Below are 13,073 nucleotides of genomic sequence, written 5' to 3'. Positions count from 1 at the left end.
ATTACTCAGTGAAGTTTTTAAAAAATCTCAAATACTATTTTTAAAAAGCAGCATTTGCAAAAGCTCTTTTTTGTGCTGGCTGTGTGCCATAATAAATGAAATGGGAAAAAAATCTTTTGTCACTCTCTTTCTTCCTACTCCATAGTACTACAACCCAAAATTTCTGTTATAAAGAAAAGGTTTTATAGTTCAGCAAAGACTACAATGCTACAAAGGCTCTCAGAGCAGTTTACAGATTGTTAATTTGACAGGCCCTCAGGATTACAAGATATATATGTCCAGACTTTATATGCCCAGACCTTATATGCTCCCACCTTATGGAATGGCCTGCCAGATGGGATCCATCAAATTACAAAATAGCTTTAAGAAAGCTGTCAAGATGGATCTCTTCCGGCAGGCCTTCCCAGAATAGCACCTGGCCATGTAAAGATCCATATAAAGATCCCCCCATGTACATATATATGTGACGATTCTGCCCACCATTATTGCATTATTGTTTTTAGATTTTATTGTTTGTAATCTTAATTGTTAGAACTGTTTAATCCTTTTTTAAAGAAAGGGGAGATTGTATATATTGTTGTATCATTTTAATGTTGTATGTCGCTTTGATTGTTTTAACAAAAAGCAGGATATAAATAAAAGTTTTATTTTTTTTATTATGCCTGGTGAGGAAAAAATCCCAGTTGATAAGAATTAAAGCTAATCCCACACACCTTTTCTTATTCCTGCCCATATCTTTCACTCTGCCCACTGTCTAAATAATCCCCAAGATCCTTCTCACACTGGAATTCCATTCCCAAGCTAGCTTTCTCCTCCCCATCATTTATATACTGAAGCCAGAGCCACTGAGAAGCTCTCTGGCAGACGTTGGAAAGGTTATGGTTATTGTGATCTATATTTATATATGGTTTTATTGTGGCAATTTCATCCGGGGAGGGAGGGTGAGGGTATTCGGGGGGGTTGTTTTGTTTGATTATTTTGTATTGTATTAACCTCTGTTATTACCCGCCTCGATCTCCAAAAAGGAAGAGGCAGGATATAAATACTTTATTATTATTAAGAAGTGTAACCATTTTCTTCTCCAAGTTTCTAGTGCTCAAGGATCTTGTACCTCTGATTGCAGTTTTCCATAAGGTTGCCACTTGACACATGCCTGACTTTTGCAGACTTCCAAGCCCAAACACAGGCATGTTATTTGCAGACTTCAGCGTCTACTGTTTCCATACTTTCATGTCTCCCCCAACCCATTTTCAAGTCTTTGTAAGAAAAATAAGTGTGTGATATATGTTTCTATAAGATAGGCATGTGTTGGCAGGATTAATGTGTGCATCCGGGTGCTTAATTGGACTCCTAACCTATTTATGAACAATCAGCACCTGCTGAGCTCTGTATGCATTTTTGAACCCTGGCTCAACTTTTTACAGATGTTTGTCTACTTAAGACTTGTGGTGCCAGTCTAAAAAACCTCCCAGTTCTTTCTTCTCATATCTTTAATAAGGAAGCCATATATCTTGCCTATTAGTTTTTTTGGCAACAAGCCATATTGCTTAAATGAAAGACAAGTGTGTGTCATGTTTTCATGTATGCAACTAACTTCTGCAGAATTTTCTATTTTAAACTGAGCAACATTTGCAACCAATGACAGTTTCTATGATTCAGCTTTCGACCAATCTTCATGTGTCATGACAGTGTCTCCAGCTCCATACTCATATATGCTCTTCTCAGTACCTTTCCTGAAGAATCAACAAAGCTTCCTAGCTAACCAGCTTCAGGAATGTCCTCCTGCCTGCCTAGCTCCACAGGAATCTCTCTCACTTTCTCTTTGAATTCCAGTTTGGCATTATCAACCCATGTCCATCAAGTATTAAGCAATAATGCCTGCTGGGCTTAATATGAAGAAACCAGTTGCTGCTAGCCAGAGATCTTACTTGGTATCATACCAAACATGTAAATATTTAGAAGAAGCAGTCTGCTGTTATTGCCTAAGGCATTTGTACAATAATGACTGGCTATATTCTCTCTGCATGTTATTTTTTCATTGTCCTGTTTTATCAAGTCAGTAGATATTTCACAGATACACACCAGCTTCAGAGTCTAGTATCCCACAGTTGTGTCAGGGTGACCTCCCCCCCCCCTTTTTTTTTTTTTTGGATAAAGTAACTTATACACAGTCACCTGAAACATTAAGTAAAGCAAGTTCAACTGAATATGCCACTGCACGGTGAAGTTATATTAGTGTTGCTGTGGTGAATATCATAAATGGTACTATAGAATTTTCCATAGTCCTGCATGCTCCTCGATAAAGAGAATTGTCATGTTGTTCATCAAGAAAGCATTATGTGTTTTCACCCTATCCCCTCCCACACGCCTTTCTCCTTCTTGTCCTCTCTGACTAAGGTGGAGTCTCAATCCAGCAGTTTACAGCAGAAGACAGTGTAATAAAATTACATATAAAGCCCAGCATGTCATGGTTACTGATGTTAATTGCTATCAAGTTGACTTTGACTTATTGTGACCCTATGAGTGAGACCTCCAAGTCCCCCTCTTATCAACATCCCTGCTCATGTCTTACAAACTCAGGGCCATGACTCCTTGATTGAGTCTTCCATAATGTTATCCCCTGTCTATTTCTCCAAATGGTGAGAAGTTCCAGCTTTCCAGCACTTACAAATGCATAATTTTATTTGGAAGGAAACTGCTGGGAGTTTAATGCAGTTTTGTAATATTTAAATTCATTTGCAAACATACAGGTTGATATAAGTGGGGATGGAATATAAGCACTCTAACATAGGTTTAAATTCCTTGTCCCTCATTTCCAGCTATTTCCAATTCATACAGAAGATTTAAAGAAAATTATTCCCATGGAATCATATCACTTGCATTTTATTTAACAAATAACAACTTTGGCAAGGCTATTCAAGGAATTTCCAGTGGTGCTTCTGGCGCCGTTCACTCTCTTGTTTACAAACTCCTTCCATTCTTACAGCAACTTGCTGCATATTTTCACACACACACACACACATATATATCATGTATCCTATGGGTTCTGGTTAAATTATATATGGTTACTAGTATATGGTTACTAGAAACAGGTAAGTGGGAATCAGTCATTTGAATGCTGTCACATGTGGTCTCAGGTGTCCTGTCAACTCATCCTGGCTCATCTTATAAAATCTGGATGGACCAAGTATGTGGTAAGTCCTACTGGAGCTGAGTCAAATGGTCTGTAGCAAGTGATTAAACTAAGAAGTATGAAATAGCTTCACTCTGGCATGAATTTAGTAATTTAGCAAAAGCTAGAACACCTGGCATTCTACTCTACCCAGATGCCTAGCAGCGATCAATTTTAGTTAAGGAGCACTAGTAAAATATTCTTTGCATGGAATACATTGCTTGAGAAGCAAAGCAAACCACATATCTCCAGCACTGGCTTTAGTCATTCATCTCTGTTGTCTCTAGAGAGTGCTCCTGTGTGCATGAGCTGGCATTTCAGGCTGTTTAACTCCAACAGCCATCTTAAAGATAGACTGCAAGTGGCCAAGAAATGATAATTCATTAGAAACCAACCTAGAAGCCAAGAAGACTAAAATGATGCATCCATAATAAAAGCTTGCATGTTAGTGACTGACATTTCAAGCTGCTGAATGTTGCCATTTAAAATATGCGGATGAACCATATTGCAAACTATTACTGTAATAAAAATGAAGGTTCGTAAATACATGAACAATAATGTACAAAAATAAATCTAATTAAATATAAAGCATTCAGCTTAATATGTCCCTAGAGTAACTCTGGATCATTATGCATAACACTATAAAGTCTAGCTTTCGGTCTGCCTGCAGTGTCACATTAGATTTATTTATTGGCAACAGATACTCAAAATGCAGGTGCAGTTGATGCTACCCTGTACTTTGCTAATGCCTGTAAAATGAACCCTATGGTAATACAGGAGCTTTGTGCGCATGATATATATTCATTATATGCTTATCCCATATACTGTGGAACAGCTCCAGAACAGTCAGAGGATGCATACTTGTGATATAAACAGGAACATAAGACAGTTCCTTACTTTGAGTCTGACCTGTGCCCCATTTAGCTGCCTGTTGTCTAGGTTGCCAGAATGAAAAGTTGAGACTTTTGGTGGTTGTGTACAAGAGGGAATTTCAGCAGATATTGCCTGTCTCACAACCAGCTAAGAAGCAACACTTGGTGAAATTTCCTCTTCTAAACAATATTAAAGGTACAGGAGTGGGAGTTGCATCTAGTTTTAATTCTGGGAAGTCCAATGGCAATTGGCAACCACTGTTTGGGATTTCAGACTGCAGTTTATTTGAACCTAGTTGGAGAGAAAATGAGACTGCAATCTTCTCAAAGTAATCCAGGTGTGGGGAAAGTGTAGCCCATAGATTGCATATCACCTTAAGGCAAGGCTACCCAACCTTTTTGACTCACAGAGCCCTTATTTCTATGGCAGAGCCCCTAAGAGGCCTACCCTATGTCTTACAAGTTAATGGTGTTTGAGAGTATATAGAAGAATATATTCTTCTTCATTAATTTCATTCAATTTTGAGGAAGTGCATGCGGAGCCATAAAAGCTCCTTGGAGCACAGATTGGAAACTGTGGCCTTAAGGCCTTTGTTGGCTCTCCCCCACCTCCAAATTTTTTTTTTTTTAATTCCCCCATTAGCTGAGACCAGTTGGACAATTTTGCCATGTTTTTGGTATAGCCTCAGGCTGTTTTAGGACCAAAAGAGACAATTTTTACAAAACAGAAGAACCCATCTTTTGGGCCTAAAACAGCTGTGGGGTTGAATTACCAAAATTTCCTCCTCCCTTCCTGAATGTGTAGGGAAACATTCTAAGGTTGTAGGCATCCTAATAGTTGCGATGTTGTAAATTAGAACTAGAACATCACAACTGAGCTATGTTCCAAGGTTTCCAGAATGCAGGGTGAACAGATGTCCTTCTTTTCCAGGACATTTCTAGCATGCCTAATGTCATACATTTCAACCTTCTCTCCAGGGGGAATTCCAAAATGCCTTCCATTTCTAGCATGACTAAGGAGCATTAATTTATATCTATATTAGTTTTGGCAGTGTTTGTTTTGTAATGTCCTACATTTTTCTTGAATTTCCTACATTTCACACTGCCTTGTCCTCCTTTGCGGTTAGGACGTTTGGTCACCCTGCCAGAATGTGACTATGTTTCAGACTATAACCACAGCAAACTCACATCCACGAGAACAAAATTTCCCCATCCCTGCATTATAGAGTTGCTAATAGAAGTATCCAGCTTTGCATGAATTAGAAATCCTGTAAGTCCTGGCAATCTTTCCCTCACACACACAGAGACACACATATTCTTTCTCTCCCCACACACTGGTGGTCTTCTTCTCCTTTGCCATGAGAAAATATGTGGAAAGGATCTAGCAGTCTTAGTCAATCACCAGCTAAACACGAGTCAACATTGTGATGCAGTAACCAAAAAAAGTCAATGGAGTTGCAGGCTGTATCAACAGGAGTATATGCAATCAAAGGAGATAAGGTTTAACACCTTCCATAACAAGTTAAAGTCTGGACTGAAACCCAAAACAGATTCAGGAAACTACTGTTTGACACTGTAATAATCATTAATATTAAGCCAATATATGAAGAAATGTAATGGATATACAGGAGACTAATATTAGCAGAAGTAGTGAATATGATGAGAAACTATTAGAAAGAGGGAATCATTCCAGGCACTGAGAGTAGACACATACTGTAATTTCAATAATTCTATTTGAACTGATGACTCAGGCGTAAGTGAGTCATAATGGATTACCATGAAGAGCATCACATTTCACTTGCTAGTAAGATTCTTGGCAGTTCTCCTTCCACTCTGCAGCACACTATGCCACCACCTACATTTGTTATAGTGAACATATGACAAATGCCAAAGCCAAATGATACTTGTTGAGTTTTTTAAACTATGGGCTTTAAAAACAATTGTATGCCTTCAGAGTGGTACAGTCTTGGTATATGATATGAGTGTGTACATACTGACACACACACACACACACACACAGAGAGAGAGAGAGAGAGAGGGAGGGAGAGAGGACTCCTTGGTGTCTTCTGGGGTTTGGTTCCAGGAACCCCACCACCATGGACACTAAAATTCATGGATGCTCAAATCCCATTACATACAATGGTGTAGTAAAATGATGTCCCTTATTATATAGTGGCAAAATCAATGTTTGCATTTTTGAATAGATAGATAGATAGATGATTATATTTTCAAGCCATGGATGATCTCTCTCTCTCTCTCTCTCTCTCTCTCTCTCTCTCTCTCTCTCACACACACACACACACACAGAGCTGGCTGAACTAGTATGTTTATATATAAATATATTCCAACTGCTTGGACTAATGAAGGTGTCAGAAATGTTTGCAGAGCAGTGTTTGCATCACTAAAATTAAGGATTACCCTACTGAAGTTGTAATACATCCTGGCTTCTGAGGGAGAGAGGAGGTAGGCCCAATGCCAACAGGCCTCCCCTAAAGAACTGAGCCCTTCCCAGAAAGCATCTGACTCCATCCTGGCTTCAGAGGGAGAGAGGAGGTAGTCCCAACACCTTCCCTAATTGGGCCTAATCAGAGTAAGAAGAAGGGCCCTCCCTCCAGTCCATCTGCCCTGGTCCAGGCATCAGAGGGAGAGAAGAGCTGCTCGACTTTTCCCCTTCCCCACCCCATTCCTTTCTCCTTTTGTGTCTTGTCTCTTTAGATTGTAAGCCTGAGGGCAGGGAAATGTCCAATTAACAATTTGTAAGCCGCTCTGATAACCTTTTGGCTGAAGAGCGGGGTATAAGTAATAAATATTATGATTATTAAATACAAAATGACACATTCATGTGAACTACCTATGCTAGATAAGGCTGGTGAGACTTGTATCCCAGCAACATCTGGAGGGTTCAGTAGTCAGCTAATTATTTGGATATTTCCACTTATAATAGGGATTTAAAATGCACATGGATCCAAAATCAAGGCTCTAAAATCTCGTCCAATCCATTCTTTTCTGGGATTTTCATTACCAAACATAGGGCCCAAACAGACAGGCCAAAATAAAGCTGCTTCAGACCACTTTGGAAGTGTGCTGTGTAAATAATGCATGTGTCCTTCTGGCCTCTTAAGGTGTGTGTGTCATTTAAACAGCATACCTCCAAAGTGACCTGAAGCAGCTTTATTTTGCCCTGACTGTTCAGGCCCAAAGTCAATTTTTTCAGAATATATTTTCTGATCTGTGGATCCAGCGGAAAGAAAAAAATGATATCAGGACTATTTTTTTCTCTGTAAGAAAATAGTAATAAGTTTATATAGCATTTATCTTTCATTTGTTTGACAGAAAATGTATGAGACAAGAGTAGTAATTACTATATTAATTTCCAAATAAATGTATTGCAGCTAAAGCAGTTGGTTATGTGTATGTGATGTGTCCTTTTTGCTGTTTAATGTACCTGTAAATTATTTAAACATCAGTGCTCCTAATAAACCATTTAAAATAGATTGAACACTCAAGAAAATAATTTCTTTGCATAATTATGGCAAGCTTAATATTCATCTTATCTAGCAACAATGACTCCACATTATTGATAGTTTATTTACTCACTATAATAGCAGTAGCAGAACCTAAAGTATAAATTTAAGGGAGAAAAAAGAAGCATTGCTGGAGACATATTCGGTTATGGTCAAAATGTTAAAGGCACCAATATCTCGGTGTTGTATCAGTGTAGCAATAAATGCAAGGGTCAATTCTAATAGCTACAAATCCCCCATTTAAATTGCTTTTTTAGTTTTTGTTTAGTTGAGCGCCAATTTACAGAAAATGGCTGAATTCAGTTGTTCTTGTTGTGTGCCCTCAAGTCATTTCCAGCTTATGGTGACTCTAAGGCGAACCTGGGGTTTTCTTGGCAAATTTTCTTCAGAGAGGGCTTGCCATTGCCATTCTCTGAGCCTGCAAGTGTGACTTGCCCAAGGTCACCCAGTGAGTTTCCATGACTGAGATAAGATTTGAACCCTGGTCTCCAGAGTTGAAGTCCAATGCTCAGACTACTATACCATATGGGCTCCAGCTGGGATGGCTCCAGTTGTAATTCAGTTGTAATGCTAAACAATTGTTTAATATTATGTGAATACTCCTAGCTTCATCCTTGTAAACTTCTATTCCTCTCTTTTCTTCTTCCATTGTCATAAAGGGTCAATTTGCATCTTCTTCTGCTTTAGATTAGCTGTAGTTTGGTGTGTCATATGAACCCTAAACTATGGTTAATCTTAACTATGGGCGATGTAAATAAGCCAGCTTCATGAACTTATTTTCATTGTTTTCCATTCACAATTGTGTTAACCACATGTGATGGTCCCAGGGGGTCCAGCAGCCACACAGCCCCTCTGTCGTGGCTCTTACCCCCAGGGGATCCCTTAAACACTTCCCTTCTAGAGTCTCCTAGGTCTCCATTCCTGCTCCCTGCTGAGCTGAATGAGACCCCTTGAGATCATCTATTCCTCGCTGCCACCACCCAGTGAATCTCAATGAACTATGTCTCCCTAAGCACACACTGGGACTTGCTAGGGATCTCTAGTTTCCTTTCCTTGCTAACTTAAAGCAATCAGTAACCAAGCTAAGGCACGTGTACAGGAGCAGAGAGAGAGACAGCAGATACTTTTAAAGAAAGATATTTATTTTAAAGAAATAGCATAGAATAAGAAGATAACATTCATGCAAAGCCTCCTTGCCTTGCAGTTACAGAAAGCATAGTTAGGCAAGCTATTAGATAAACACAACAAAACCTAAACGCACTAGCTAACACATTTCCTAGCTACTCACACAGTGATGGGATTCGCAGTCCTTGTTGAGTTCTCGGATGCAAGGAGCTGGCCTTCATGACCTAGCTCAACTTGCATCACTTCTGCCTGCCTCAGTGCAGGCACACAGCTGTTCCCACAGCAACATGCCAAGATGGAGAACAAAAAAGCATAGGGTTCCCCCCAAGATGAGGAAGGGGAGAGACAAAGGACCACATGGCCCCCAAAGGCCTTTTGAAGGCTTTTCATGGAATGTTCTTGAATCTCGCGGTCCTACTCTCTGATTGGCCAGTTGAGTCTTACGTCAGCTATGATGTAGCTGCTCATTAGCATGTGATGTCAGCTCTCATTAGCATGTACCTCCCCCCAGATTAACCCTTTGTGGTTCAGGAGAAGTCCCCAAATGACTGAAGGGCCCAGTCATTACACCACAGCTTACCTGACAAGATGAAATATAGTTTTTAAAAAATAGAAGGAAAAGGTATTGAACTCTTTGTAGCTACATTGGTGGAGGAGGGAGAAGGGGAATGTTATAAGCTCAGGGGTGAATGCTTGGTTAGGCTGGAAGGTTTATTCTTTTAGTTCTAAAGCATTCCTCTAATTCTAGATAATATTTCATGACTCAGAGTTGAAGACTCAACAATATTAATCTGGGGATATTCATGGCTGAAACAAAATTCAAATATCCACAACTGTCTGTAGTGGTCGATTCTAAGTTGACATTTGAATACAATTGATCTTCAGCAGTTAGAATGTTTGTAAAGATTCTGCATGTGAACAGAGGGCCAGTATTCATCTTGTAAACATGTCTGAGTGGAACATAACAGTTCCTGAAATCAAATTTCACAGATAAAGGAAAAGAAACCTGTGAAAATAACTGAAGCTGAGAAATAGTAAAAGAACAATATTGCTGATGCTCTTCCTTTTGGACCAGGATCCCGTGTTATAGAACATGATGGATGGCTTTGTGTGACACGTTCCAAGCAAGCACTCTTTTTCACAGCTAGTTCTGTCTAGATCTAATAGACAATTAATATGTGGTGCTGAGTCTCCACCATGTCTTTTAGGCTCCCCAGCATGAATTTATGTGGGCTGTAATAGCATTTTTGCAATATTATAATGTCTTGAATTTTGTTGTTGTTCTACATGAAGGGTCCTGTAGAGAACTGGGAATGAACATTATTTCATGTAGTTTGCCATCTGTAGACAAAAAGGTTTTACACATTCCAACTATAAAGGAATGTCATCCTTGCCCAGTCTCATTTAATCAAATCACAACAATTTTTCCCTTGATCAATATACATTCTGAAAAAAATGATAACTGTGGAACAGAATTTCATAAGTTAAGAGGTGATGAGCTGAATGCAAACACTTGCAATAAAAGCCAGTAACAGTGAACCAATAAAAGTCGAAATTTGGTTCTATCTTCCACGTAAATAATTCAATTATGTATTAGTCTATAGAGACTATATGCTGAAAGTTTTGAATACCATATTTAATTGCTCGACTGCTTCTTTTTATTTCTATGAGTACCATCTGTTATTATAACTATTGTTGTTGTTATTGTTACCACTACCATTGTGATAACATAATTGTATATATTATGTTAGTAACTTTAGCAGCAATCTTGTAATGTACATTATTGTTTCCATTGCAATGCAGGCTGAGTATCCCTTATCCAAAATGCTTGGGCTCAGAAGTTTTGGGGATTTTGGATTTTGGAATATTTACAATATGTTGTAAATATTGTTGTAATTTGAATCCATTGGTTATATTGTGGTACACGGAACTGGACACATTATTCCAGGTGAGGTTTAACAAAGGCAAAAGAGTGGTACTATTACTTCCATTGATCTAGACAATATATCTAGACAGCCTAGAATTGCATTGACCTTTTGGCCACAGCATCACACTGTTTCAGAACTTTTCCTGGTACTGATATCAAGCTGACTGGTTAGTAGTCCTTAGATCTTCTAACCCCCCCCCCCCCCCACACACACACACCTTTTTATAAAACATTCCCCTAGTATGGAATCTTTGCTGTTGTACAAAAAGGTTCAAAGGTTATCAATAGAGACTCTGAGATTACATCTGAAAATTCCTTTAATACCTTTGGATGCAATTCATCTGTAGATTTAAATTCATTTAGAACTGCTAGATATTCCTGTACTACCTTTTAACCTATTGTGGGCTACAGTCCCTTTACTGCATCATTAGTTTGTGAAATTCCAAGTAAATACATTCTCATCACTTGTAGTGAAATGCAACCTATCTCTGGACAGAAGTCCTTGTTAATGAAAACACAGAACCTTGTCCAAGAAACCAAATCTTTCCCAATGATACTATCTGAGGAGCTAGTTATTTACTCTTTCTTCTCTCTCTTCCTGGACCAGGAAGGAGTGGTGAAATAAGGTGTCATGCAAAGTGACAAGCTGCCTACCGAGACTCATAGTCCCTTGTAATATGTTGAAGGATGTACCCTGAATAATCATTTTGCTCATGAGAATTAGAAGGTCAGTGAGTTTGGTGAGTCTTGCCAGCTACGCTGTTAAATCATGAATATAACCCCTTGGCACCTGTCAGGCCAACATACTGTTCCTCTCAGCAGGAAAGTGCTGACCACCCTGACCTACCTCTTCTTCCTCTGGGAAAAGATAGGAGCCCAGCCATCCATGGAATTTTCCAGGGCCACTTTCATGGTTTCTGCGGACTGCAGCTGTTGTTGCTGTTCCTATGCCTCATCATCATAGAATCATAGAGTTGGAAGAGTCCACAAGGCCATTCAGTCCAACCCATGCAGGAATTCTCAGTCAAAGCATTCTTAACAGATGACCATCCAGCTTCTGTTTGAAGACCTCCAAAAAAGGAGACTCCAGAACAATCTGAGGGAGTGTGTTCCATTGTTGAGCAGCTCTTATTGTCAGGAAGTTCCTCCATCTCAGAACAGCAGACCTTAAACAACTACTACTACTACTGCTACAAAAGAAAACAGCAGAACTGGAATATACAGTCTACCCTACACATTTGTGGCTTTGATTATTCATGGATTTGATTTATATGTTATCTCTAGAAATCTCTAGGCCCCTCCAATGCTACTCTGCCAGATGTTGAACATAGAGTTACACTGGGAAAACCTAGAGATTTCCAGAGAAAACATTTCTCCAGGTATTTGTAAATTATCCAGTGCAATTCCATGGACCTAGAAATTCCAAGAGGTGTGTTCACTCAGATAAAAAAGCAAGAACTAGTGTTTTTTTATTTGTGGTTTTTCCCCTTTAATAGGGCTATTGCATCCCTAACCCTTGCAAACGTAGAGGGCCCCCTGTATTTACAAATTCCCATCCATCAACAATGGTTGAACAGAGACAATGCTTTTTTTCTGGGACATTGCACATATCATAATGCTGATTGCCTCCCCAAGACTCATGAGGGCTCTCTTGCTCAGTTCATCACAGTTCTGGTTCCTAGCCAGAATGACACTACATTCCAACAACACCAGCCTACATTCATAAGGTTGTTAATTCGCCTTTACTTTGGGCAACATCATTCCTCTTGCCTTTGTTCTTCAATGACTATCATTAGAACTGAACCTGTCACTCCATCAGAATACTACTAGTTTTGCATTTGGCAGACTTTGGAGATTATTGCACAGTCATTTTTGCTTGAGCTCTGCATAAGACAGGATCTGTCTGCAATAGGGAAGAACGGATGATATTGCACACAAAATTGTTGCTGCGCTGCCGCCCAACCATTGCCCATCCTCCAGCCGCACTCTGCCAGCAGATTTTGGTAGTATGGAAAGCTCCTTTGAAAGACAGCATTGACCGCCACTCCTTTATACCTCACAAATCCTCTGCCTGTGCCCCTCTTTGGGAGAACAGAATTATGGTATGCTTAAACTATCATTTACCTCAGGTGTGGAAAGGGATGGTATCCTATTGACAATGCCAAAGTAAGTTTGCAGATGACACCAAATTAGGAGGAATAGCTAATACCCCAGAGGACAGGATCAAAATTCAAAATGACCTGAATAAACTAGAAAGCTGGGCCAAAGCTAACAAAATGAAATTCAACACGGAGAAATGTAAGGTATTGCACTTAGGGTGGAAAAATAAAATGCACAAATATAGTATGGGGGACACCTGGCTGAATGAAACTATGTGTGAAAGGGATCTAGGAGTCCAAGTATTATTATTATTATTATTATTATTATTATTATTATTATTATTATTATTATTA

Source organism: Sceloporus undulatus, chromosome 4 (assembly GCF_019175285.1).
Source record: "Sceloporus undulatus isolate JIND9_A2432 ecotype Alabama chromosome 4, SceUnd_v1.1, whole genome shotgun sequence".
NCBI lineage: Eukaryota > Metazoa > Chordata > Lepidosauria > Squamata > Phrynosomatidae > Sceloporus > Sceloporus undulatus.
Note: the sequence above shows the minus strand (reverse complement) of the source record.